We start from the raw sequence: 26,720 nt of genomic DNA on the forward strand, positions 1-26,720 counted from the left end.
GACACTTTTTTGCTCTAATTTTGAAGCCATTGGGACATATAAATATCTCACTTCTTTCTGCATGAAAGAACAACAAAAGTGGCAACAAAGTGTGAAAAAATCTTTTAAGTGTTGAGGTGTAAAAGTGTTATAAAAGTACAAAGAGTCCTCCTCTCTCTTTAGCTTTATAATCATTCAAGGTGTGAGGCTTGTAAGAGTTGTCTTCTAAGCCCATGAAAAGGGAAAAACGTTGCAAGAAGATGGTTGATCTTAACCTATTGAAGGAAGACCATTAGTAGACGCTGATAATCTCGACAGAGAAAGAATCAGAAGTGGACATACGTCACAACGACTGAACCACTATAAATCTAATGTGTTCTTTTCTTACTGCGTACTTTTTTTACTTAACTGCTCACTTCACTTTATATTTACTCTAAGTCATTATTCTTATTACTTTTAAATACATGTTTTATCGAAACGGTAAACACTAATTCACCACTCTCCTAGTGCCTAATTGATTGTAACAACTTTGAGCCATGAGGTTCAATAATGTAAATTATATATAACCAAACATCCACATATATATCAGATGGAATCTAAATGATTCTGCCGCATCTGCTTCATATTATCTTGAAAGTCCCAACTCTTTTAACAACCTGTGAATAGGAGAACTACATAAAATATTTAGCACCATAAACATGACCTACTTCAATAAATAACAGTAAATTGTGAAGTAAAAAGAAGTACAAAGGTCGCCACCATCTGTTTACAGGATAAGGATGCAGTTCAGAAGATCAAGTGTTCAATCCCATGTATTGGTTGGCATCTTCTGTTGTCATCAATCTACTCGGGCATGGACAGCGGAGGAACTCCAAGAAATGTTCTACTGTTGTCAATCAAATGTAAAAAAAAAGACAGCATGAAACATGCAAAACTGCAGCCTCTTGACGGTCAAAATCTGTTTGAGACAACACAAGATAAACACCATATCTCTACTCCTAGAGACAGTGCTATTGCAGGACTTCATGAGAGGGACATGGTAAGCTACTATCAGAATCCTCTTATTATCGTTGAGAGATCTTGCATGTTTTTTTTTTTAATCTTTTATAGATCTTACTACATCATTCCTTTACAATTCCTTTTGTAAAGGTTAAGTGGTGAAAAAGAGTTTTGACCCCAGGACCTTACAGTGATCTAACAAAGTCTTCATGACTAAATTAATTATAGATAATGTTTCCAACCCTCAAAATATGACAAATGAGTCTAGTACACCATCATCACTTGAAGTTCTGAGACCCATCAGATGATTTTTAAGATATAAATTGAGTTGGGTAAGCAAATCTCCAATTTTCAGCTGGGAGAAAGGTCAAAAGATAGGATGGAATTCTTATCTTTAGGGTCTCTACAGAATGCATAGTAATCAATCAAGTCTTCAACTGATTCTGAACCAATTGAATGCAGCTTCGAGTTCCTCTAATTAACTCTCCTTTCACTTCCTTCTTTAACCTCTAAATAATTTAGTTATGTTATCATTTCCCTTTGGTATGCTGTGACTAGTCTGCTATCTGGTCCTACCCCCTTCAGTGGACCAGACATATGTTGCCAATTTACTTCACTACAGAAAATTTATTTTTCTCAAACTTTTTGATGGTCACAAAAAAATCTACACGTATTTTCATTCGTAAAACCGTTTCTCAGATCTAAACAGCAGATGATGTTAATCTTAGGACTGATAAGCATCAGGATATATGTCCTAGAAGTCACAAGTTTAATTTAAATATTATAACAATTTCCTTCTGCTTTCTAGATCTTCACTACTAGCCAACCTTTGACCTAACCCTTTGTTAAAAGTATCTACAGATAGATTAGGATCGAAATACTCTGAAAGGCAGTCCATAAGCGGTCTTGCATTAATCTTCAATCATGTATGAGACATTTTGAGAGGTAGGAGCAGCTGAAAGATCATGAGATATTGCATTTTGAAAGAGAGATCCCTAGAATCAGAGATTTGATACTTGATGGATTTTCTAGTCATACTCCAGTGGTGCTTGCTAATTGATATCTACTCTTATGATGACCATAACAGTTTCAAGTTTCTATATTATGACAACTCATGGAAAAATCAGGTTCTGATTAATTTGTCAATTCTCTTTTCAGTTCAAGTAATTTGGATCAGAACACATACCTTTGGGCCCTATAATGTCTGCTAGACTTTATAACAAAAATAATGCAACTTGCAAACTTAACAATTTGATAGAATATCAATATCATATTCAATAAGACAATTTCAAGACGATAAATTTTAAACTTAAGAAGCTCCATGAATTGCTGATAGCTATGCTAGAACTTGAGCAAAGGTTTTCAAAATCTAAAAAAGCATTTGTCAGCATACCTAGCATACGAACCTGTAGGCAGAAAGAGACATAAGCCATGGAATTGTTCACAAAAAAATTGATGAACCTGTAGGCAGTAACGAACTTCTGAGGGATTCGTAAAAACAAAATTCTGATAAAGAAAAACAATCTCATTAGTCAGCTGAACCAGGAACCCAACTCCAATATATCTCATCAAATGGTCCATTTTTGTAACAAGTTCGGGTCATTGTACAAAATCTAGTTCTAGTTATCATTCTCACAATTGACATCATCATTAATTATTCTGAGAAACAAGAGGAAATGTGAAGCAAAGTACAAAAGTCTCACTTGGAAGCTTAGCAGAACACCGTAGTATGTCCAGTGCATTTTATGTAATATGGCAATGGATTAGTTTCCCTATTCATATGCCCAGGGATCCATGCTCTGCCATCATAACATCAGTAAGATTGACAAGTAATTCGTTTTCAGTAAGGCATTGGTCACTTTTCTTCTGTCTTATCCTCACTAAATCAATCCATTCCAACCCTATTTCTTTGTTTGTCTCTCCCTCTTCCAATATGCCTCCTTTTACAACACTCTATCCTTAATCTTGTCAAGACTTCAAAATGAACAGAAAGTTGATGGTATATAGATTTCTACACAACGCATCCGTCATTCATTCAAAAACTTAACGAGGAATTCAAAATACACAGGAAAAAAAATGCTTACTTGCAAATAATTTATCGTCTCAGACCCTCATATTACCTCATACATAGAATAAAAAGAAGCCTAACAGCATGTAGACTGCAGTCTCATGGCGTGACATTGCCTCACTCGAGGCCAGGATCCTTAGGAGTCGCCGGCATGCCTGAACTCCTGCAGCTCCTTGAAGTTGAGCCATGGCTTGATCCACACCTTGGCCTCGTATATCTTCTTCTTCCCGGCGTCGATGACCTCGATGGTCAGGTGGTGAAGAGTCCCCACAACCACCTGCTCCCTCGCCTTGACCACACGCGCGAACTCCAACAGGGCATTCTTCGCCACAAAAGACACAAGATTTAAGCACCAAGCACAGAAAGATCAGCGGGATCACCAACTACATGATCTAGGGTTAGCGATTACTCAATACAGTAAGCAAATCGAACGATAACAAAAAAGCAGATAAGCATCAAAGATATATGTAAGACCATATGTCTCAAAAAATAAAACTATAAAGGGAGAAGATATATAACCTTGGAATTCATACAATCACCTTAAAGATGACGCAGAGAATCCAGCGACAGAACGAAAACGAGTTCGAAGACGATCCAATAATCGCAACAGAGGCGAAAAGGCGAAGAAGAGATCAAACAAGGACATGCTTCTTGTTGTCTTCGTCGACGGCGAAGCGGGCAAGCTGCTCGATCTCGGCGCCGACCGGAGCCCCCTCCGCGTCGCTGATCCCTCCGACGGTCACCGTCGCGTCCGGATCCGACGCCGTCGCCACGGACAGAGAGAAGCAGAGTAGAACGAGGAGGACGAGGAGCAGTGACGGCCGGGACCGAAGAGCCATGTAAGAATCCGCCATTTCCACCGTCTCTCTCTCTCACTCTCCCTGCCTCCGGGGGTGATATGGCGAGGGCGTCTCATGCTTAGTGACGCGGTTGATATCGGATTCGGGGAGTGGCCTCCGGAGCCGTCGGATCCGGGTGGGGTTGCAGCCGCCGCCGTTCTCTTGCACAATTCTTTCATTCCAAACAAGGTTCGAATAACGGGCACGAATTGAGACATTGAGAATCCAAAACCGTCCGGGTTCACAATAAAGCGTTAAGCACCGCTTTTTAGAGTCTAGTTGTATTCGAAGGTGGGAAAGTGTTGCCAAATAATTTATGATTTTTTTATGGTTAAAATCAAATTTTTTAAAGGGTATTAATGCCTTTCAACTATGGTTATCGAAAAAAATATATTTATCTCAAATTAAAATAAATATATATCCATGACTAAAAATAGTTAATATTAACTAATTAAGATAAAACGTATTGTCCGTCAACCACAATGACAGCAATATATCTTGTAATAAATATATATATTCAACTAGAATCCTAAGGGATGAATATAATAAACTCATGACTAAATATAGTAAATGTAACTAATTGAGTTGAAAATAATTTAAATATAATATTCATATAACCAAAATGAGATTGTAAACGTTATTAATGTCTTTTAAATAACAGTTAGTGAAATGATAATTAGCTAAAGAAGATTAACCACAATGACTTGTTTATTTTGGTGGGGGATATATATATATATATATATATATATATATATATATATATATATATATATATATATATATATATATATATATATATATATATATATATATATATATATATGTAATTTTGCCCCTAAATTTATTTCTAGGAAAATCCGGACCCCAAACTTTCTCCCTGTAGTTGCGATTTAATGATCCCCTCACGTCCGTGCATCGCCACCAACAGCGAAATAGGAGCGGGCGAGGAAGACGAGATCGAGAGACGGAGCTTCGCTCGTCCCACCCAGTTGTCCCGCTTGTCGAAAACCCCTACCTTTGCTCCTCAAGCGATCGATCCCGTCGTCGGGCCCTGCCCCCAGGTTTGCCTCCACTCCTTTCTCCTACCTCGTTACTATTGCGACGCATTGATATGCTCTTGTTTCTTTTGCTATGGATCTTGTCTCGATTTCCGTTTAATTGCTCAGGGTTGTATTTGTTCTGCGTAGATTCTCGGTTCCATTTGGATTACACCTTTTCTTCTATGTTTCTCGTGAGGTTCATCGGGGCGGATCCTCTTGGGGAATCTCAATTAGGGTTTGGATTGTGCGGGCGTGGGGCTTTAATTTGATTAATTATGTTGATTTGGATTGTTGATTGCTCGAATTTGGATGGTGAATCACGGGAAGTGCCATTGTGTAACATTTATTTATGTTTTGTAGATAGAGTTTTTGGTCCTTCCGCAGCTACTCAAGTGCTCAGCCTATTGTCGAGCTGGAATGGAGGGCATAAATGGTATATAAACTTGGTCTTGTTTTTCATTGTTTAGCTATAAGTTATTGTCAACTTGTTGTCAAAGCTTTGGGAGTTGAGATGCATTAAAGAGAGTTTGCAATTTTGTTATAAGCAACGATTGAAAAGGCGCTAGGTGCCAAAAAAGTGCCAAGGTCCAAAAATGTCCGAGGTACTAGGCGCTCGCCCGAGCGAAACGAGACACTAAAATATAAAAATATATAATATAATTAATAAATATAATTATTTAAATAAAAATATATTATTTATCCTGAAATCTAATAATAATTTTAAATAAATAAAAATTAATAGTATTAAAATTAAAATAATATATAATTAATCTAATAAATAAAAATGTTGTTACTAGTATATAGTTAGTAGTATACGATTAATGTATTGTTAACAGTATACTATTGAAGTAAGAAGAGTGTGAGTAAGAGGAAGACTGAGGCTACTGACTGAGAGCAGCGGTAGTGGTAGTAGCGAGAAGCGGCAGTGGCAGCGACAGCGGTAGCGGCGAGCGATGGCAACGGGAGCGGTGATAGTGGCAACGATAGCGGTAGCAGCGAGTAGCGGGAGTAGGAGCGGCGAGCGTCGATAGTGGCAGCGGCAGTGGTAGTAGCGAGCAGAGGCAGAGACAAGGCTGAAGGGTAGAGACCAAGGAACTTCGTAAGACCGGTGTCAACGAGCTTCTCATCAAGATAGTCAAAAGTGAATGACTTCAGGTCATGCAAGAATACACGACAAAGGAACGAAGTAGGTAGTATGTGGTGCTGTACCTTTGCTACTCAGTGGAGTGGGCAGCAGGGTTGATGGAGATACGGTATAATCCCAGAGGTGACTAAAACTATTAGAGACTTACTCCAAGTTGGGATAAAAACTTCTTGCATTCTAAAAGTTCGATGGTATTGAGAAGGTGAATCACAGTAGCTAACTCAACGCAAGGAGTGCAAACACTTCGAGTGCTTTAGAAGTGTGAGCAAAAAGCAGAGGAAGGTTAGTAACTAGCTCGATATATGAAGTACAACCCTCAAGGAGGCAAGCAAAGTCAAGTAACCTTTGTTTTCTCTACTCTTAAGAGAATAGGTGAAATCAAGTACCCCAATTCTCTTATCTATCCAGTAGAGGAGCTTTACACATGTTTAAAGACCCTTCGAAAAAACCAAATGGAAGACAATAGTTTTTAAATCCCCACCAATGGTGATTAGTGCTACTGAGAGTAGATTATCCGCTTCACTTCCCAACAGAATGCCAATCGAAAGCGAAAGTGATACGAACCTACTTGAAAGTAACAACTAAGTGAAAGAAGAGTTGATCGGTAAATCTTGTGGAGGAAGGACCTAAAAACTTCAAAAGTTTGCAAGGTGATGCTCGTTAAAGCACCAACAAGCATCCACCAAGTTCAAGCATGAGGCATTTGAGAGACTAGCGCATAGTAAGGATAGTCTTTTTCTTCATCCAAAGAGTCTATAGGAACTAACAGGGATTGATACAACTCAGCCAACCCCACACTAGAGTCAGAATCATTGGCGAGTTGAAGCAGCATGACAGATCAAAAGTTCAACTACTCAACAACAACAACAGAGAACTGCTAGGAGCTAAGAGGCACATTACAGCTAGAGTAGAAGATTGAAAACTCAGCAAAGACAAGAAGTTGTAGTGTCGGCAAAGGCTTCGACAAGGACGTCAAAGGAATAAGTAGGGGAGAATGTCACGGACAAAACTGTAAACATGGTGTTTACTGTAATGATCATGTATGTCCACGTCTTTTGATTTGTTCATGCTTTATACAGCATGTAGAGGGACGGTCGAAGGTTTAACAGCCCTAATTTAGTTGGGTTTGGTGATCATTTTAGGCTTATAAATAAAGGTTGTGTCATGCGGATACTTATGAGAAATTTTGGTTTGTAGTGGACCATTTTAGATCCTTTGTTGTGTGATTGTTCAGAGCTTATGAAGTATTTTTATAATTTGCATTGTTTATGAAGTATTTCTTGAAATGATTGCTTGAATATCCCAAGTGAGGCGCTTTCTCTAACTCGTTTTCTCTTACATAGGTTCTAAGGGATCATAGGAGGTTTCGGAGAAGTTGACCTTTGCGAATGGACACATAAGGGTACCACACAACTTAGGCAAAACCAGCTAAGTCCGTGATAGCAGGTCACAACAACCGAACCACTATAAATCCGATGTGCTTTTTTCTTTTGCTATTTACCTTTATTGCTTATTGATTTTATTGATTATTACATTCTACGAATGTTTTTAAGTTAAGTATGTTTTCGATATGCGCTTTATTGAACGAGGTTTTTCTAAATCATTATTTTTACAGAAGTACGGATCAAGAGTGACACTAAGAGAGGGGGTGAATTAGTGCAGCGGAGAAAATCATTGGTTTATAAAATATTTCATTCATCAAAAACTAATTTTGGAAAGTGCTTGGCTTTAGAATGAAAGAACTAGCAGTTGTCTAAGAAAGTAATGATAGTAATGAAAAGAAAAAGGGAAATAAAGACATCGGAATTTAAAGTGGTTCAGTCATTGTGACCTACATCCACTTCTGATTCCTCCTCCATTGAGGTCACCGGCGTCTACTAATGGTCTTCCTTCAATAGGCGAAGACCAACAACCTCTTTACGATGATTTATTTTTTTCATGGGTTTAGGAGATAACCCTTACGAGCCTCACACTTCTCTTGAATGATCTCAACACTTAGAAAGAGAGGAGGAGGACTCTTTATACTTTTACAATACTTTTAGCACCCTAAGAATTTAAGATTATGTTCACACTTTCGTGCCCTTTCATGCCAAAAATGGTGGGATATTTATAGACCACAATGGCTTCAGAATTAGAGTAAAAAAGTATCACATCCTCGGATTTTGGGGTACTGGCGGTATCATTGCCATTATTGGGCGGTACTATCACCTACAAACTGACACTAGGTGGTACCACTGCCCAATCTGGGTAGTACCACTACCTGACAGAGCTCGAAGATCGAGCTCTCTGGCGGTACCCACCACCCATAGCACTTAGGAGACCGAGTCCCAAGTGGTGCCACAACTGGCTGTGACTTCAGGTGCTGAATGGGCTGTTCAACTAGCCCAATTTAGCCTTGTTTAGGGCCCAGTTGACCTTTAACTGAGTTAGTGGGATTACATTCCAATCCTAACTCAATTAATGTACTAACTATGATTAAGGCAAGCAATCTCTATCCGGTATGTCGAGTTTTCTCTCGACGATCCTCCGGTGAACTTCTCAGCGAGTTTTTCGGCAAGCTTCTAGTGAACTCCAACAAACTCTCAGCGAACTCACGACAAACTCTCGACGAACTTCCGACGAACTCTTGGCGAGCTTCCAGCAAACTCTCGGTATATCGTTCGAATCTTCGATTTCGGCCCATCATCTATTTTATGCCTTACCACTATCGTAGTTAATTCTGCACATTTATCTCAATACATAAATTAGATCAAACAATTTATCAATTAATTTTATGATCATAATTTTAGATTCAACATAGTGCATCTTCCAATTTATTTTTTTTTAACATCGTTTGATTTATCCAATTAATTAAATTTATATGAATTTAATTAATTGGATGAAATCCAAAGGTATTAAAAAATAAATAAATTTGAAGCCGCACTACAACAAGGAGGTTTATGCATTGCAACATGAAAATAAACATAATTGGAACTCTAATACCACGTGTTGTGCATACTGTGAAGAGGAAAAGGCAAGAAAAGCAAAAAACATAATTGAACGAATTTTTAATTTTATATTTAGTAACTCGTAATTTAATATTTCAGGATTTATGATAAGATACTATAGTATCAAACAAATATAGATTGTAAGCCATAAGTGAACATGTTCCAATCACATTTGACATTTGAATTTAAAGACAAAGTAAACTGATTATTTTCAAATGAACAAGAATAACTAGATTTGTCCAAATAAGAAACAAAAATTAAATTTCGTCTAAATGACGGTGCAACAAAAGTATTTTTCAAATCCAAATAATATATAGTATACAATAACAATCTAAATGTGCTTATAGCTTCCACATCTATCGATTTTTCATTCCCCACATAAATGCATCTCTCAGCATCATTGGGCCTTCGATAGCTCAGGTAACCCTGCATTGAAACACTGATATTAGTAGTTGCACCGGAGTCTAACCATCAAGTGATTTTAGGTACTAAAGTTAAATTAACTTCAGAATAAACCAAAGTAAGGAACGTACATTTTTTAGCACGCTAAAGTGATATTTGGCATAGTCCTTCTTCAAATGCCTAGATTTCTTGTAGAAGAAATAAGTATCATCCTTATTTTGTTTCTTCTGTACTGAACCTTTATCGGCCTCATTCTTTCCATATTTGTATTTTTTTTTGTTGCCCTTGTCCTTAGAGGTGCTGGCCAAGTTGGCACTTTCAGTCTTTTCTTGCTACAACTTTTCTTTTTTTGCACACAATATGAAATGAGTTCAAAACCAAATGGACAAGTAAGTCCTCTGATAAGCCAAATTTTAATGTTTTAAACTTTGAAGTAAAATTAGACATCTCCATGATGTACTCTCTTATATTTCCTTTGCTGTTTTACCTGATGGAAATTAGGCTTTGAAGCAGAATGCTTGTTTCTACCTTATCGTTTTTAAGAAAATACTTTTCTATTTTGACAAGGAAATCTTTGGCCTTTGTAATCCCTTCGGATACCGCACCCCTAAATGCTTTCGGAATGTCGTGCTTAATAATCATGAGACTCATGCGATTAGACCTGTCCCACTTCTGATATAGTCTCCTTTCATCATGAGTACTATTTTCCGTAAGAGAAGCGGGTTGGTCTTCCCTTAGTGCAAGGTCCATATCTATGCAACCCAAAACGATCAGAATGTTTTCCTTCCAATCCTTAAAGTTGGTTTCGTTTAGAACCGGTACTGAATTGAGGTTATTAGATATTGTTACAAGAGAACCTAAACAAGAGAACAATAGACAACCACAAATTATGCTTATATATATTACTATAAACTTAAGTAAATTCAAATAATGATATAACCCATCTCAAGATACTAAGTGCAACATTAATATCTTGTCTTTGGACTTCAATATTAATTGCTAGTGGTAGTCTTATTGTAATGATCAACACTGATAATAAGACATATCAAATGATAAATCCATCTTTGGATTGATTTATTATTCATATGTACAACTTTATAATTGCCACATGTTTACCATTATTGGTGTGTATATAATTGCCACATGTCAAATGATAAATTTTCTATGGATGTAAATACATACTACATTTAATATTTTCATGAGAAATGCCACACATGAGAGGTCACTTTAGTAACTTCATGCATCAAATTACTCAATCTAATATTAAACAACTTTATAATCACTAATTGAATTTGAATCATATTAATCAAATTGGCTTAACCTTAATTTGTTAATTCAAATTAAGGTTTATTCTGAAGTCAATTTAACTTCAGTACCTAGAAACAGTTTGTGATTGGACTTCGATACAACTACTAACATCAGTGTTTCAATGTAGGGTTGCTTGAGCTACCGAAGGCCCAATGATGTTGAGAGACGCATTTATATGGGAGACGAAAAATCGGTAGATGCAAAAGCTATAGGTACATTTAGATTGTTATTGTATACTGAATACTATTTGGATTTGAAAGACACTTTTGTTTTACCATCATTTAGACGGAATTTAATTTTTATTTCTTATTTGAACAAATCTAGTTATTCTTGTTCATTTGGAAATAATCAGTTTACTTTGTTTTTAAATTCAAATGTGATTGTAACTGGTTCACTTATGGCTTATGACAATCTATATTTGCAGGATACTATAGTGTCCTATCATGAACCCCTAAATGTGGAATTGCGAGGTGCTAAACGTAAAATTAAAAATTCGGGTGTATTATAGCATGAACGTTTGTGTCAGATATCTAGAAATAGAGTTGAAAAACTTATGTTGGATTCTTGATCCCAGTGACTTATTAGGTTTAGATGTTTGTGTTGAATGCATTAAAGGTAAATAAATCAAACCTCAGAGATCAAGTGCATATAGAGCTACAAATGTCTTAGAATTGATACATACAGATATTTGTGGACCATCTCCTACACCTTCGTGGAATGACCAAAAATACTTTATATCATTCATAGATGATTACTCTAGATATGAATACTTATATCTAATACATGAAAAATTTAAGTCTTTGGATGTGTTCAAATCATTTAAACCTAAAGTTGAAAATCAACTCGGCAAAAGGATAAAAAGCATTAGATCTAACCGTGGAGGGGAATATTACAACAGAAATGACGGCTCAAGTGAATAACGTCGAGGACCATTTGCTCTATACTTAGAGGAGTGTGGAATTATCCCTCTGTATAAAATGCCAAGGTCACCTAACATGAATGGTGTAGTTGAAAGACGAAACTGCATACTTAAAGACATAGTAAGAAATATGATTTTTTAATCTACTTTGCCAGAGTCACCCTGAAGAGAAGCAATAAAAACTATAGCTTACATTCTTATAGAGTACCAATTAAAGCAACTACAAAAACACCTTATGAGCTTTGGACCGGAAGAAAGCCTAGTCTAAGACACTTTCATAGATTGTCTATCTAAGACAAGGCTTTATAGGCCTAACGAAAAGAAATTGGAACCCCAAACAATAAGCAATTATTTTATTGGTTATTCTGAACGATCTAAGGGGTACAAATTTTATAATCCCAAATCAATAAATATTTTTGAGACGAGTATTACTACAAGGATATTGAGTTTGGGGGGAGAAATAAGGTTAAAGACTTTACGTTTGAGGAAGAATTGGTTCAATTTAATCCAATTTATATAGTTGCCACTGATGTGGTAAATTCAATACCTCAAAAGGATATAGTTATTTCAACTCTCATATAGTATAAGAAAATTATTCATGAGGATCAAACTCAACATCCATAAGAACATATGCCACAAGAGCTAGCACCTTTGTGATGATCCATTAGGGTAAGGAGGAGTGTCATTTCATATGATTATATGGTATTTCTCTGGGAACATGAAAAAAGTAGTGATATGATGGAAGATGATCCAATCAACTTCTGTCAAGCCATAGAGGATTCCAATTCTGATAAGTGGATTAAAGCAATGAATCAAGAGTATAAGTCCATACAAGACAATAAAGTTTGAGAACTTGTCCCATTACTAGAAGGAGTGAAACCTATTGGTTGTAAATGAATTTTTAAAACCAAAGGGGATTCTAATGGTAATGTGGAGAGATATAATGCACGTCTTGTGGCAAAGGGCTATACTCAAAAAGAAGGGATTGACTTTAAATAAACCTCTCCGGTTTTAACGAATGACTCTTTTAGAATAATTATGGCTTTAGCCACACATTTTGATTTGGAGCTCTTTTAGATGGATGTCAAAATAACAATTCTCAATGGAAATATTGATGAAATAATTTATATGGTACAACCAGAATACTTTGTATCAAAAGAACCTAAAGAAAATAATATGTAAATTGATAAAATCTATCTATGAGATAAAACATATTGAATCTTGGATTTTGACGATGAAATCAATTAATGAGTTTACGATCTAATGTACATTTAAGTGACGTAGGACTATATTCAATCAGGAAAGATAAATTGATTAAAGCGGTGGAATCAAAAGTTGGGCTAAAATGGAACATGTCAGAAGATTGGATGTCGGACCGGAGGAATGGTCGACATATCAGCAGAAGGCTTCGTGCCATGAGTTCGAGCATCGGGCCAAAAGGATCAGACATTGCACTAAGGAGATCGGGTGTTGCGGATATCAACATGTCGATTGGGCAATACATCATAAGAGAGGACGATATGCCGAAGGTTCGGGTGAAGCATCGGATGAACCAATGACATGTTGGATAACTTAGAATTCTTACTTATAATAATTTGTCTAGATCGAAGTAGTTTTAGTTCTAATTGGATTGTTTAGAATGTAATTAGACCAACTCAATTATGGGTTAACTCGGCCTGAATTGGGGTTATTTTGGGCCAAGTGGAAGGCCCAATTAGTGACCCATAGTTGGCCCAAGCTGTGACACTGCCAGTTTAGGTGATAATATTGCTCAGATACAATCTCCCAGACTGTGTTAGGCGATGGTACCACCTAGTCTCAAACTAGCAGGCGGTGGTATTGCTAGTACCCCGAAAACCCAAGATGAGATCATTTGGTCCCTAAATTTGAATTCATTTGGGGCCTAAAAAAGCCCTACTCATCCTTACTCAGTAAACACATCAATTGTGAGTTAAAGAAAAGAAAAATGCTATAGTAATATTATAAAAACTCGTCTCAAGCTCTCAGTATTATATATGAAGTTTAAGAGAGAGGTGAGGTTGTAAAGGTTATCTCCTAAACCGGTGAAAAGGAGAAAATGGGTGTAAAAGGATAGTTGATCTTCCTCCGTTGAAAGAAGATCGATAGTGAAAGCCGATGGCCTTGAGTGAAGAGGAATCAGGAGTGGATGCAGGTCACGATGATCGAACCACTATAAAACTTAGTTTGTATTTATATTTTGTTTTTTACCTTTATTGCAAACTGCTTTACTTGCTCATTACATTTTTATGAACGTTTTCGAGTTAAACATATTTCCAATATGATTTTATCGAACGAAATTTTCGAATCGATGTAATTTTTATCGTAAGCACTAATTCACACTCCCCCCCTCTTAGTGCCGATTTCGATCCTAACAAAACAAACATCCTTTTAGTAGTATCACAAATTTCATCAAGTAATTATCTCATTTGGTTTTAAGATGAATGTTGTTGATGATTGCATGTATCATAAATTCAGTGGGAGCAAATTTATTTTACTAATATTTTATATGGATGACATTCTGCTTGCCACTAATGATATAGACATATTGCACGAAACCAAGAGATTTTTATCTAGAAATTTTGAGATGAAAGATCTTGGTGATGCCCCTTTTGTATTAGGAATCCAGATACACCGAGATAGATCGCGAGGTATTCTAGGATTATTACAAAGGAACTATATCGATAAAGTACTCAAAAGGTTTAGCATATAGGATTGTAAACCAGGAGACACCCCTATCACAAAGGGAGACAAGTTCAGTCTCAATTAGTGCCTTAAAAAAAATCTGGAAACTTAAGAAATGCAGAAGATTTCCTATGCATTAGCTTTAGGGAGTCTAATGTATGCACAGGTTTGTACGCGTCAAGATATAATGTACATTGTTGGAATGTTAGATAGATACTTAAGCAATCATGGAATGAATCATTGGAATGTAGCTAAAAGAGTCATGAGATATTTAAAGAGAACAAAAGATCATATGGGAGATCAGACCATTTGAAGATCATTGGATATTCTGACTCCGATTTTACTAGATGCTAAGACAATATGATTTAATATTCTCCGACACATTCAAAAATAATAATTAATTATAAAAATAATATATAATTAATCTAGAATTATACACATGAATACATTTAATGAGACTTATATTTTATAATTTATAATTTATACAAATACTATATTGTGGAGCATGACATAGTTGTAATATGCTTAGACATCTAAGATTACAATTAATTAAAGGTCAAAGAGAGTTAAGTTGGTAATTGCTGATTTATTTGGCAAATCAAAAATTTATGGCTATTGAATTGACTTGCTAAATACATAAGAAAGATCAGAAAAACTCAACCATATGACTTTAACTTAGTGTAAAAAAAAATCTAATTAATGAAATACGATGTTAATTTAAAGCTGAAGTAAATGCATTCTGAAAGTAGAAATTTATTCAGAAAAAAGGAAAGAAAAAAGTGTAAGAGTTGTTTGTATTAGTTTGAAAATAGTATCTCATTCATTTCAATATAGTGCTACTTGATTAACCTCTCATCAGATTCTATCGTTATTGTTGGAGAAGCATCTTATGCTTATATTTACAGTGTGCAAAACTAGGAGGAAAAAGAAAGGCCATGCTCAACATCAAACACAATGAAAAAGTATTGCATTTCGGAAGGAGATTATTATCAAACCATGAGTGCTTTCAACGTTCCCAAAAATGACGGCACAGTTCCAGTGGAAGAATAGTCAATACTCTGAAATTTGGAACCTATTTTTCTGAAGCAAAATCTCAAAATATATTATGCTGCAATGGAGCAATGGTTCAGTTCTTTTCATTGCAATCTGAGGCCATCAAAAAATTACAATCTGTCCAGAAAATTCAGACGTAAGTGAATTTGAACGATCCCTCCAAGTACTTCAACATCAAGGTCATTCTTCTTCCTCTCCTTTTACAACATCAACACTTGCTTTGATTTCAGAAGACTCACTTACAAGTAACATAAGCTCCTTGAAAAAGAAGTCTAACTTATTGCAGTCAAAATCTTCGATTGCCGATGATACTGTCGCTTTTGATCTTTGATGAGATTGTTTATTTTCTTGTTGTAGTTGAAAGTGATACATTCTCAGAGCATCGTCCGTGGAAATCTCTTGAACGGGCTTGTAAAGACTTTGAAACGTGCATCTGTCTTCAAGCTTCTTAACTAACTTTTCTTTGAATTGATCTGGGAGGTTTACAAATGCACTACGAAATAATGTAGGAAAAATAAGATACCAAAATTCTTCTGCAGAAAGAGATCAGTAAATACTATCACTTTTCACCTTGTGATGCCTCTAACAATTCCCCATTTGTAACCACTGCTTGCAGATTGCTTAAACCCAATGTTGAAGCCCTCTTGGGCAGAAGCTTCCTTTCCTGCAGATATACCATCTCGATAACCCATATAAACTTTTGTCAAGGGTTCCATATGATACATCCTCAAGTTTAAAGCCCTAAAAGTTTTACTATGAAGAGTTTTGGACAAAGGATATGCATATCATTTATAGATTGCAAGGATACTGTATAAAATTGATCATAACGCCTCTTCTGTTCTCTGTTTAAGTCAGCATCTGAGATTTCATTCAGAAGCCCATCATCACACCAAGAATCATCAGAAGCATGCTCTGGAACTAAAACTAACTCATTAGCATATTAAACTTTGTATTTGGTCAAAACAACCATGGCAGTATATCATACAACTTCCACAAAAGGCATCATGTAAATGCTACATAAACACCAAAGAGACCAAAATGTCATCTAATATATCCATAATATAGTCACTAATTTGAGGAAGAATGAAATTAAAATTTTAGTTTTGATGAAACTATACTCTGCACATGAATTGCTATGCATGCATCTAGGCCAATCAAATTCAATCGTCTCTGACTTTAAAGGAACAATTCATTCGATTCCAAAATCTCCACATGTGCATGCTCGCTCAATAGCAGAAATGAAAAAGAAACAGTAAAACAATATGATGCATGAGCAATTAAATTAATTTATTAATAAAATAAATTTAATTTGTTTAGAGATATTTTACATATGTAATAACATGAAAATATCTACTCAACGAGGAGAAAAAGAAAGAAAAAATACAACAAAAAAGAAATCATATTATTGAAAATTACAAATCTTGATTGAATATCTTAAAGATTCATCTCTATAAAGATGAAAGATTATCAATCAAAAATATCATGAAGAGAGGAAGACTATTTCTCAAATCAAATCAGAAACGAAGAACAAGATATCATATATTTGATTTGATGCGATTGTAATTTTTTAAATTTCTGTAATTTTCTTTTTATTCTTATACTTGAGCATATAAAAATGGGCTATAACATTGTAATGGATGAATAAAAAAAGGATCCATGAATCAAGTTTTTTTCCTTTCCCACCTTGTGAGGCATGCGGAGGTGCAAGACTTCTATCCTAGGAGTGTTATCTTTGAGCCAATTGGATAGTTATACATTTGCTTATTATTTTTAGTTATTATCTTTCACTTTTCTCTTTCTATTCCTCCACTATGAAAGTAATTTGTTGTTGCTCGTCCTACATGCCAACCAATATTGAACACTTCAAAATTAAATATACCATCACATAAGTCTCAGAGATATAACCGCAGTGCCTCACCACAATGCTAAAAACTTTGCAAATATCTAGTATTGGTAACAAACCTCATAGCAAACTTTTTACCTTCATCCTCTTGTGATGATCTAAGCATGTCCTACAAATAAATCAATTTGTTCCAAAGAGAAACAGAAGAATAGAAATAGCAGGTGCCACCAATTCCACCAAGTAAACCTTTTTCATATAAAAATATGACCAAAAGTATCAAATTTATGAGGAAAAAAAAAGCTCACTGAGGGAAAGAACAAGGGTGATCTAGAAGTTGTCCGCTTGCGGAGGGAGGGCAGCCATCAGAGTTAGAGCTTATCGGGAGAATCACATCAATCGGATCGATAAGCAGCAAAAACACATAGTCCTAGATTAATCATGAGGACCAGATTGATGGCGGAAAAGAATCTTGCACTGCATCTTCTTTAGGGTTTTCGAACTAGAAAAGTGCGAGAAGGGAATTGGGGGCTAACCGTGAAGTTCTGAACAAGATATGGTCGATTGTAATGCATTAAATAAATTTGTGAGAGAGTAGGGAACTCTCTTCTTTCCTTAGAGAGAGAAGCTCTGGGTTTCTAAGGCGATAAGGACAACCCCATTGCCTTCTCCCTCCTTAATTCCACCTTTGATGCGACCCAACCACACCCTTCCCCACCCCCCCCCGCCCCCAACTACTGGCTTCACATCCCCTACTTGGCTCTCTCCTTGCATCCATTGTTGTTCCCCTCCCTAGGGTGTCATCATCTTCTTCTGTGGTGTCGATCCCTTCAGTTAGGGTTCCTGGAGTGATGCCAAGCCAGACCCCTAAGGTTTTCTCCTTTGGCAAGTACCAAGAAAAATGGGCCACTCCATCGGGATCCTTCCAATGCCCCTCCGCCTTCCAAGAAGAGCCAATTGGATGGCCCTTTCACTGGAAAGAGCATCTCTTAGGCATTGATGTTAATTGGTCCTTCATATGGGCCAGATGCAAGTTCACTACTATCTTCTTCTTTGTTTAACCGGATCTATGATGCTTCTAAGGATTTCATTGAATTTGACGAAAAAACTCCTCATGAATGGCAAAAACCTTGAATATCTAGTTTGATCAATCATTTCCTCCGACTTCGACTTTGGATTTCCTGAAATATGTGGTTTCTCACTAATGGAAATGTTCTTTGGTGTCCCAAGTGATCAATTTGGCTTAAGGTTTTTTTTTGCTTTCAATTTTTTTCTAAAGCGGAGGTTGTTCGCATCCTCACCGAGGGACCATGGACCATTCGAGGGGAGGTTTTGTATCTGATGCCCAAGAAAGCTAATTTCCAGCCTCTCACAGAGAGGATCTCATCTGTCCCTATCTAGGTGTAGTTCGTCAATCTTCCTTTGGAGTACTGGAACAGAATGTGTTATTAATCTTGGTTCTCTCCTAGGTCGTCCCCTAAAGAATGATGAATGTTCTTTCTCGTTTGAAAGGGGTCGATATGTAAGGTTAGTATAGAAATCGATCTTTCAAAACCCCATAAGCAGTATGACTGGGTCACCTAAAGAAAGGAATTTTCCAAACTGTTTCATATGAGAATTTACCTTTGGTGTGTTTCAAGTATAGTTGTGTGGGTCATAAAGTGGATTTGCCCTCTAGTTTCGATGACTTCTTTGACTTCCTCCCTTGTTTTTCTGGACTCTTCTCACAAGGCCGACCCCCAAAAGGGTGTGGAGCAACCCCCTTCCGATTTAGATGGCTCTATTACCCTAAGGGAGGTTGGGTCTTCTCACTTAGAGCTGGACCTCTTTGGTCCATGGATTAAAGTTGAGAAGCGTTGCCCGATTGGTCGTCGGCACAGCCAAGCCAACGCTGATCGAAATCGATCGGAATAGGGGGGTGGGGTGGTGCCATGTCGAGGAAGCGATCGAGGCCATTGGTTTCCTCTGCTCCTTGAGATATTGGCACACATACAGGTCACATGCCCCCTACACTATAAGAAAAATAGTTATTAACCATGAACAAAAGTTGTCACTAAAAGAATTAGTGCAAAATGAGCCATCACTAGCTTCCGTCAGCATAGATCTCGTGGCTAAAAGTTTTAGTAACAAAAAAAGACACATATGTCATTAAATTATAGTTTTTAGTGATAGTTTATATTTGTAGCTAAAACATTAAATTCTATCGCTAAAAATAAATAAATTGATAAATTAATATTTCTGTGACAACAATTGGTTATGAACACTTCTGTCACTAAAAGAATTGACTAACAATTTTAGTGACAATATAATTAACTCTTACTGATTAAATGGAAAAGATAATAATAATTTAGTGATGGCTTGACCTGTCACTAAAATATAACAAAAATTAGTAATGGATTATTTGAGTGTCACTATACTGTCAATAATAATTTTATTAATTACCTATCAATTTTTAATAATTTCAAAATCATACCAAAACTTTTTCATAAATTCAAGATAAAATTATTGATATTTGAAACTTCACATTACAATCTTTATTTTATCCAAAAATCAATATCAAAGTGAGACAATTATAAATTCCACATCATCTCGAAAAAAAATACATCAAGATATCTTTATATCTTCATTCTTGAACTCTCCTGTGTCATCTTGTGCATCTTGCGTGAAGTCACAATTGCACAATATATACAGACAAGTCACAATTGTTAGAGTTGCATAGTAGAGTTGAATAGTCCATCACTATTATCCCATGTTTGCAAATGCAAATGGTTAAGAAGGTGAGGAAACTGAAACCCTATTCTTCACACATTATTTCTTGCTATTATACTATGGAGGTATATGCAAGTTTTCCTTTATGTCAACCTACTGCTGACATTACATACTTTTTATTTTCAGAGTTAAGAACTGTTGTATATGAAAATAAAAGCAATTTTATGGTTGATTTCATTGATAAAACATAAACATGTCAAGATTGTTAGCAGTCCATAACAAGTTTCTAGTGTACTGCAGCCTAAAATTGGAATCCAAAATCAGATTAAAGCTTTCTAAAAGATATACCTCTTAAGTGAAGTAAAGCAGCATGCAAGCTTAGATATATCAGTGTTGCCAAGCATTGAAATAAAGTGATATAGAAACAGAAAATATCGAAGTCAAGTTCATCTTCCTAAGCGAGGGGAGGCCCGAAGCGCGTCGCTTGGGCGCTCGCCCGAGCCTAGGCGTCGGGCGAGCACCCGGGTTAAACCCAGCGACCGAACCAGCGTTTTAGGTCTGGTTCAATCTCCGGTGCTTTAGTTGGTCCAATCGAACCAACTAAAGCACCGATATCAGCCTTCTTCTCACGACTTCCCCAACTCTAACCCCGCTCGCCACTTCCACTCCCACTGCCGCTGCCACTGCTACCGCTATCGCTGCCACTATCGTCGCTCGTCGCTCTTGCTCTCGCTGCCGCTGCCACTGTCGTCGCTCGCCGCTCCCGCTCTCGCTCCCCCCTGCTCGCTGCTACCGCTGCCACTATCGCCGCTCCCGCTGCCACTACTCGCTGTTACTGCTGTCGCTGCCACTATCGTCGCTCGCCACTCCTGCTCCCGTTGACACTGTTGCCGCTCCCGCTGCCTCTGCTCGCTACTACTGCTGCTGCTGCCACTATCGCCGCTCGCCGCTCCTACTCCCGCTACTCGTTACTACCACTGTCGTTGCCACTGTCGCCGCTCCCGTTGCCATCGCTCGCCGCTACCGCTGCCGCTGCCACTATCGCTTCTCGTTGCTACCGCTGCCGCTGCTCTCAGTCAGTAGCCTCAGTCTTCCTCTTACTCACACTCTTCTTACTTCAATAGTATACTGTTATCAATATATTAACAATATGCTACTAACCAAGGTTCGTCGTACCGTACCGTACAGGCGTTTCGACCCGAGCTCGGTACGGTACGGTACGGTACCGGTGTACCGGGCGGTACATCAGGGCGTACCGAACAATTTTATACTTTTTTCATACTGTAGCACTGTAGCGGTATCGGGCGATCCGCATACCGGTAACCTATCGGATCGGTACGTACCGCCGGGTACGGATGGTACGCTTCGGTATGATAGACCTTGCTACTAACTATATACTAGTAATAGTATTTTTATTTATTAGATTAATAATATATTATTTTGATTTTAATACTATTAATTTTTATTTATTTAAAATTATTATTAGGTTTCAGAATAAATGATATATTTTTATTTAAATAAATATATTTATTAATTATATTATATATTTTTATATTTTAGCGTCTCGCTTCACTCAGACGAACGCCTAGCACCTCGGACGTTTTTGGACCTTAGCACCTTTTGGCACCTAGCGCCTTTTCAATCAATGCTTGTAACAAAATTGCAAACTCTCTTTAATGCATCTCAACTCCCAAAGCTTTGACAACACAACAACTTATAGCTAAACAATGAAAAACAAGACCAAGTTTATATACCATTTATGCCCTCCATTCCAGCTCTGACAATAGGCCGAGCACTTGAGTAGCTGCGGAAGGACCAAAAACTCTTATCTACAAAACATAAATAAATGTTACACAATGGCACTTCCCGTGATTCACCATCCAAATTCGAGCAATCAACAATCCAAATAACATAATTAATCAAATTAAAGCCCCACGCCCCCACAATCCAAACCCTAATTGAGATTTCCCAAGAGGATCCGCCACGATGAACCTCACGAGAAACATAGAAGAAAAGGCGTAATCCAAATAGAACCGAGAATCCACGCAGAACAAATACAACCCTGAGCAATTAAACGGAAATCGAGACGAGCTCCATAGCAAAAGAAACAAGAGCATATCAATGCGTCGCAATAGGAACGGGGTAGGAGAAAGGAGTGGAGGCAAACCTGGGGGCAGGGCCCGACGACGGGATCGATCGCCTGAGGAGCAAAGGTAGGGGTTTTCGACGAGCGGGACAACTGGGTGGGACGAGTGAAGCTCCGTCTCTCGATCTCGTCTTCCTCGCCCGCTCCTATTTCGCTGTTGGTGGCGACGCACGGACGTGAGGGGATCATTAAATCGCAACTACAGAGAGAAGCAGTGTAGAACGAGGAGGTCGAGGAGCAGTGACGGCCAGGACCGAAGAGCCAAGTAAGAATCCGCCATTTCCACCGTCTCTCTCTCTCACTCTCCCTGCCTCCGGGGGTGATATGGCGAGGGCGTCTCATGCTTAGTGACGCGGTTGATATCGGATTCGGGGAGTGGCCTCCGGAGCCGTCGGATCCGGGTGGGGTTGCAGCCGCCGCCGTTCTCCCTGTAGTTGCGATTTAATGATCCCCTCACGTCCGTGCGTTTTAATGATCCCCTCACGTTCCTCGCCCGCTCCTATTTCGCTGTTGGTGGCGACGCACGGACGTGCGTTTTAATGATCCCCTCACGTCCATGCGTTTTAATGATCCCCTCACGTCCGTGCGTTCTCCGCTCAAAATGGTGACGCACGGACGTGAGGGGATCATTAAAACGCACGGACGGACGTGAGGGGATCATTAAATCGCACGGACGTGAGGGGATCATTAAAACGCACGGACGTGAGGGGATCATTAAAACGCACGTCCGTGCGTCGCCACCAACAGCGAAATAGGAGCGGGCGAGGAACGTGAGGGGATCATTAAAACGCACGGACGTGAGGGGATCATTAAATCGCAACTACAGGGAGAACGGCGGCGGCTGCAACCCCACCAGGATCCGACGGCTCCGGAGGCCACTCCCCGAATCCGATATCAACCGCGTCACTAAGCATGAGACGCCCTCGCCATATCACCCCCGGAGGCAGGGAGAGTGAGAGAGAGAGACGGTGGAAATGGCGGATTCTTACTTGGCTCTTCGGTCCTGGCCGTCACTGCTCCTCGACCTCCTCGTTCTACACTGCTTCTCTCTGTAGTTGCGATTTAATGATCCCCTCACGTCCGTGCGTTTTAATGATCCCCTCACGTTCTTCGCCCGCTCCTATTTCGCTGTTGGTGGCGACGCACGGACGTGCGTTTTAATGATCCCCTCACGTCCGTGCGTTTTAATGATCCCCTCACGTCCGTGCGATTTAATGATCCCCTCACGTCCGTCCGTGCGTTTTAATGATCCCCTCACGTCCGTGCGTCGCCATTTTTCTTGGTACTTGCCAAAGGAGAAAACCTTAGGGTCAAATACTCATCTTGTAAATGAGCTTACAACAACATAATCAAATTAATATTTTATTTATAAAAAATTAATTTATTTTAAGCTTTCGATTTTTGGTAAGTTAGTCTACGTCGGTTTTGACACGAATTGAAATGTTTGTCGGCGCTCTCTCTCTGTCTTAGAACTATTTTCTTGGCAACGAGGATATGAAAACAAAAATGAACAAACCCTCATCACTCGATAACAGAACAATACCATGAAGAGCAAACCAAAATAACAACAATCCATATCACTTGAATCGAACCAGAACCTTTCATCAACGAGATTAATGTCGAGGAGGTCTCGAGGAAGCAATTTCTTAAAAGCATAAACTCGTCCTCCTCCTTCATCGGCACCTCCTCACCAACTTTGAAACCCGCCGTCTTCAATCAAGTCATTGGGAATAAGGGGTTGGCTGCGCGGGAGAGGGAGGAGTGAAGTATTTAGGATGGTGGAGAGAGAGGGAGGAGAGGAGAGGAGAGCGTGGGCCGTGATTCCTGATCTCGTTTGCGGAGCTGGAGATTGGTATTTCCACTAGGGTTCGCCTACAATCGCGCACCACCAAGAAGGCCGTGACACGTTATTTCTTTTTCAAAACATTTATATCCCAACTTGCTTAAGTTGAATCGACCGACTCTAAGTCAACTCGTAACTCCATTCTAGTCAAGCTTTGTATCCGATTCAAACGTCAGGTCCAGCTCCAAATCTCAATCTGGGCCGTAGGATCACATGATCCTACGATCTTGATCACAAATTTGATGACCGCATCTAATTCAACAGTGAATATATATATATATATATATAAAGCATTAGATCTAACCGTGGAGGGGAATATTACAACAGAAATGACGGCTCAAGTGAATAACGTCGAGGACCATTTGCTCTATGCTTAGAGGAGTGTGGAATTATCCCTCTGTATAAAATGCCAAGGTCACCTAACATGAATGGTGTAGTTGAAAGACGAAACTGCATACTTAAAGACATAGTAAGAAATATGATTTTTTAATCTACTTTGCCAGAGTCACCCTGAAGAGAAGCAATAAAAACTATAGCTTACATTCTTATAGAGTACCAATTAAAGCAACTACAAAAACACCTTATGAGCTTTGGACCGGAAGAAAGCCTAGTCTAAGACACTTTCATAGGTTGTCTATCTAAGACAAGGCTTTACAGGCCTAACGAAAAGAAATTGGAACCCCAAACAATAAGCAATTATTTTATTGGTTATTCTGAACGATCTAAGGGGTACAAATTTTATAATCCCAAATCAATAAATATTTTTGAGACGAGTATTGCTACAAGGATATTGAGTTTGGGGGGAGAAATAAGGTTAAAGACTTTACGTTTGAGGAAGAATTGGTTCAATTTAATCCAATTTATATAGTTGCCACTGATGTGGTAAATTCAATACCTCAAAAGGATATAGTTATTTCAACTCTCATATAGTATAAGAAAATTATTCATGAGGATCAAACTCAACATCCATAAGAACATATGCCACAAGAGCTAGCACCTTTGTGATGATCCATTAGGGTAAGGAGGAGTGTCATTTCATATGATTATATGGTATTTCTCTGGGAACATGAAAAAAGTAGTGATATGATGGAAGATGATCCAATCAACTTCTGTCAAGCCATAGAGGATTCCAATTCTGATAAGTGGATTAAAGCAATGAATCAAGAGTATAAGTCCATACAAGACAATAAAGTTTGAGAACTTGTCCCATTACTAGAAGGAGTGAAACCTATTGGTTGTAAATGAATTTTTAAAACCAAAGGGGATTCTAATGGTAATGTGGAGAGATATAATGCACGTCTTGTGGCAAAGGGCTATACTCAAAAAGAAGGGATTGACTTTAAATAAACCTCTCCGGTTTTAACGAATGACTCTTTTAGAATAATTATGGCTTTAGCCACACATTTTGATTTGGAGCTCTTTTAGATGGATGTCAAAATAACAATTCTCAATGGAAATATTGATGAAATAATTTATATGGTACAACCAGAATACTTTGTATCAAAAGAACCTAAAGAAAATAATATGTAAATTGATAAAATCTATCTATGAGATAAAACATATTGAATCTTGGATTTTGACGATGAAATCAATTAATGAGTTTACGATCTAATGTACATTTAAGTGACGTAGGACTATATTCAATCAGGAAAGATAAATTGATTAAAGCGGTGGAATCAAAAGTTGGGCTAAAATGGAACATGTCAGAAGATTGGATGTCGGACCGGAGGAATGGTCGACATATCAGCAGAAGGCTTCGTGCCATGAGTTCGAGCATCGGGCCAAAAGGATCAGACATTGCACTAAGGAGATCGGGTGTTGCGGATATCAACATGTCGATTGGGCAATACATCATAAGAGAGGACGATATGCCGAAGGTTCGGGTGAAGCATCGGATGAACCAATGACATGTTGGATAACTTAGAATTCTTACTTATAATAATTTGTCTAGATCGAAGTAGTTTTAGTTCTAATTGGATTGTTTAGAATGTAATTAGACCAACTCAATTATGGGTTAACTCGGCCTGAATTGGGGTTATTTTGGGCCAAGTGGAAGGCCCAATTAGTGACCCATAGTTGGCCCAAGCTGTGACACTGCCAGTTTAGGTGATAATATTGCTCAGATACAATCTCCCAGACTGTGTTAGGCGATGGTACCACCTAGTCTCAAACTAGCAGGCGGTGGTATTGCTAGTACCCCGAAAACCCAAGATGAGATCATTTGGTCCCTAAATTTGAATTCATTTGGGGCCTAAAAAAGCCCTACTCATCCTTCCTCAGTAAACACATCAATTGTGAGTTAAAGAAAAAAAAAATGCTATAGTAATATTATAAAAACTCGTCTCAAGCTCTCAGTATTATATATGAAGTTTAAGAGAGAGGTGAGGTTGTAAAGGTTATCTCCTAAACCGGTGAAAAGGAGAAAATGGGTGTAAAAGGATAGTTGATCTTCCTCCGTTGAAAGAAGATCGATAGTGAAAGCCGATGGCCTTGAGTGAAGAGGAATCAGGAGTGGATGCAGGTCACGATGATCGAACCACTATAAAACTTAGTTTGTATTTATATTTTGTTTTTTACCTTTATTGCAAACTGCTTTACTTGCTCATTACATTTTTATGAACGTTTTCGAGTTAAACATATTTCCAATATGATTTTATCGAACGAAATTTTCGAATCGATGTAATTTTTATCGTAAGCACTAATTCACACTCCCCCCCTCTTAGTGCCGATTTCGATCCTAA

General features: G+C 38.0%; 2 long non-coding RNA genes across 2 annotated transcripts; both read right to left on the reverse strand.

The window, feature by feature from the left end:
* Positions 1-2,986: 2,986 nt before the first annotated feature.
* On the reverse strand, positions 2,987-4,041 carry LOC135612639 (uncharacterized). Its single transcript, XR_010487030.1, has 2 exons — positions 3,566-4,041; positions 2,987-3,368 (listed from the first exon to the last, which is right to left on the reverse strand). It is a non-coding gene; the product is annotated as an uncharacterized LOC135612639 (long non-coding RNA).
* An 11,461-nt stretch (positions 4,042-15,502) lies between these two features.
* On the reverse strand, positions 15,503-16,138 carry LOC135611757 (uncharacterized). The gene is made up of 2 exons (XR_010486644.1): positions 16,012-16,138; positions 15,503-15,934 (listed from the first exon to the last, which is right to left on the reverse strand). It is a non-coding gene; the product is annotated as an uncharacterized LOC135611757 (long non-coding RNA).
* Positions 16,139-26,720: the final 10,582 nt, after the last annotated feature.

The sequence above is a fragment of the Musa acuminata genome, chromosome BXJ2-5, assembly GCF_036884655.1.
Source record: "Musa acuminata AAA Group cultivar baxijiao chromosome BXJ2-5, Cavendish_Baxijiao_AAA, whole genome shotgun sequence".
Lineage (NCBI taxonomy): Eukaryota > Viridiplantae > Streptophyta > Magnoliopsida > Zingiberales > Musaceae > Musa > Musa acuminata.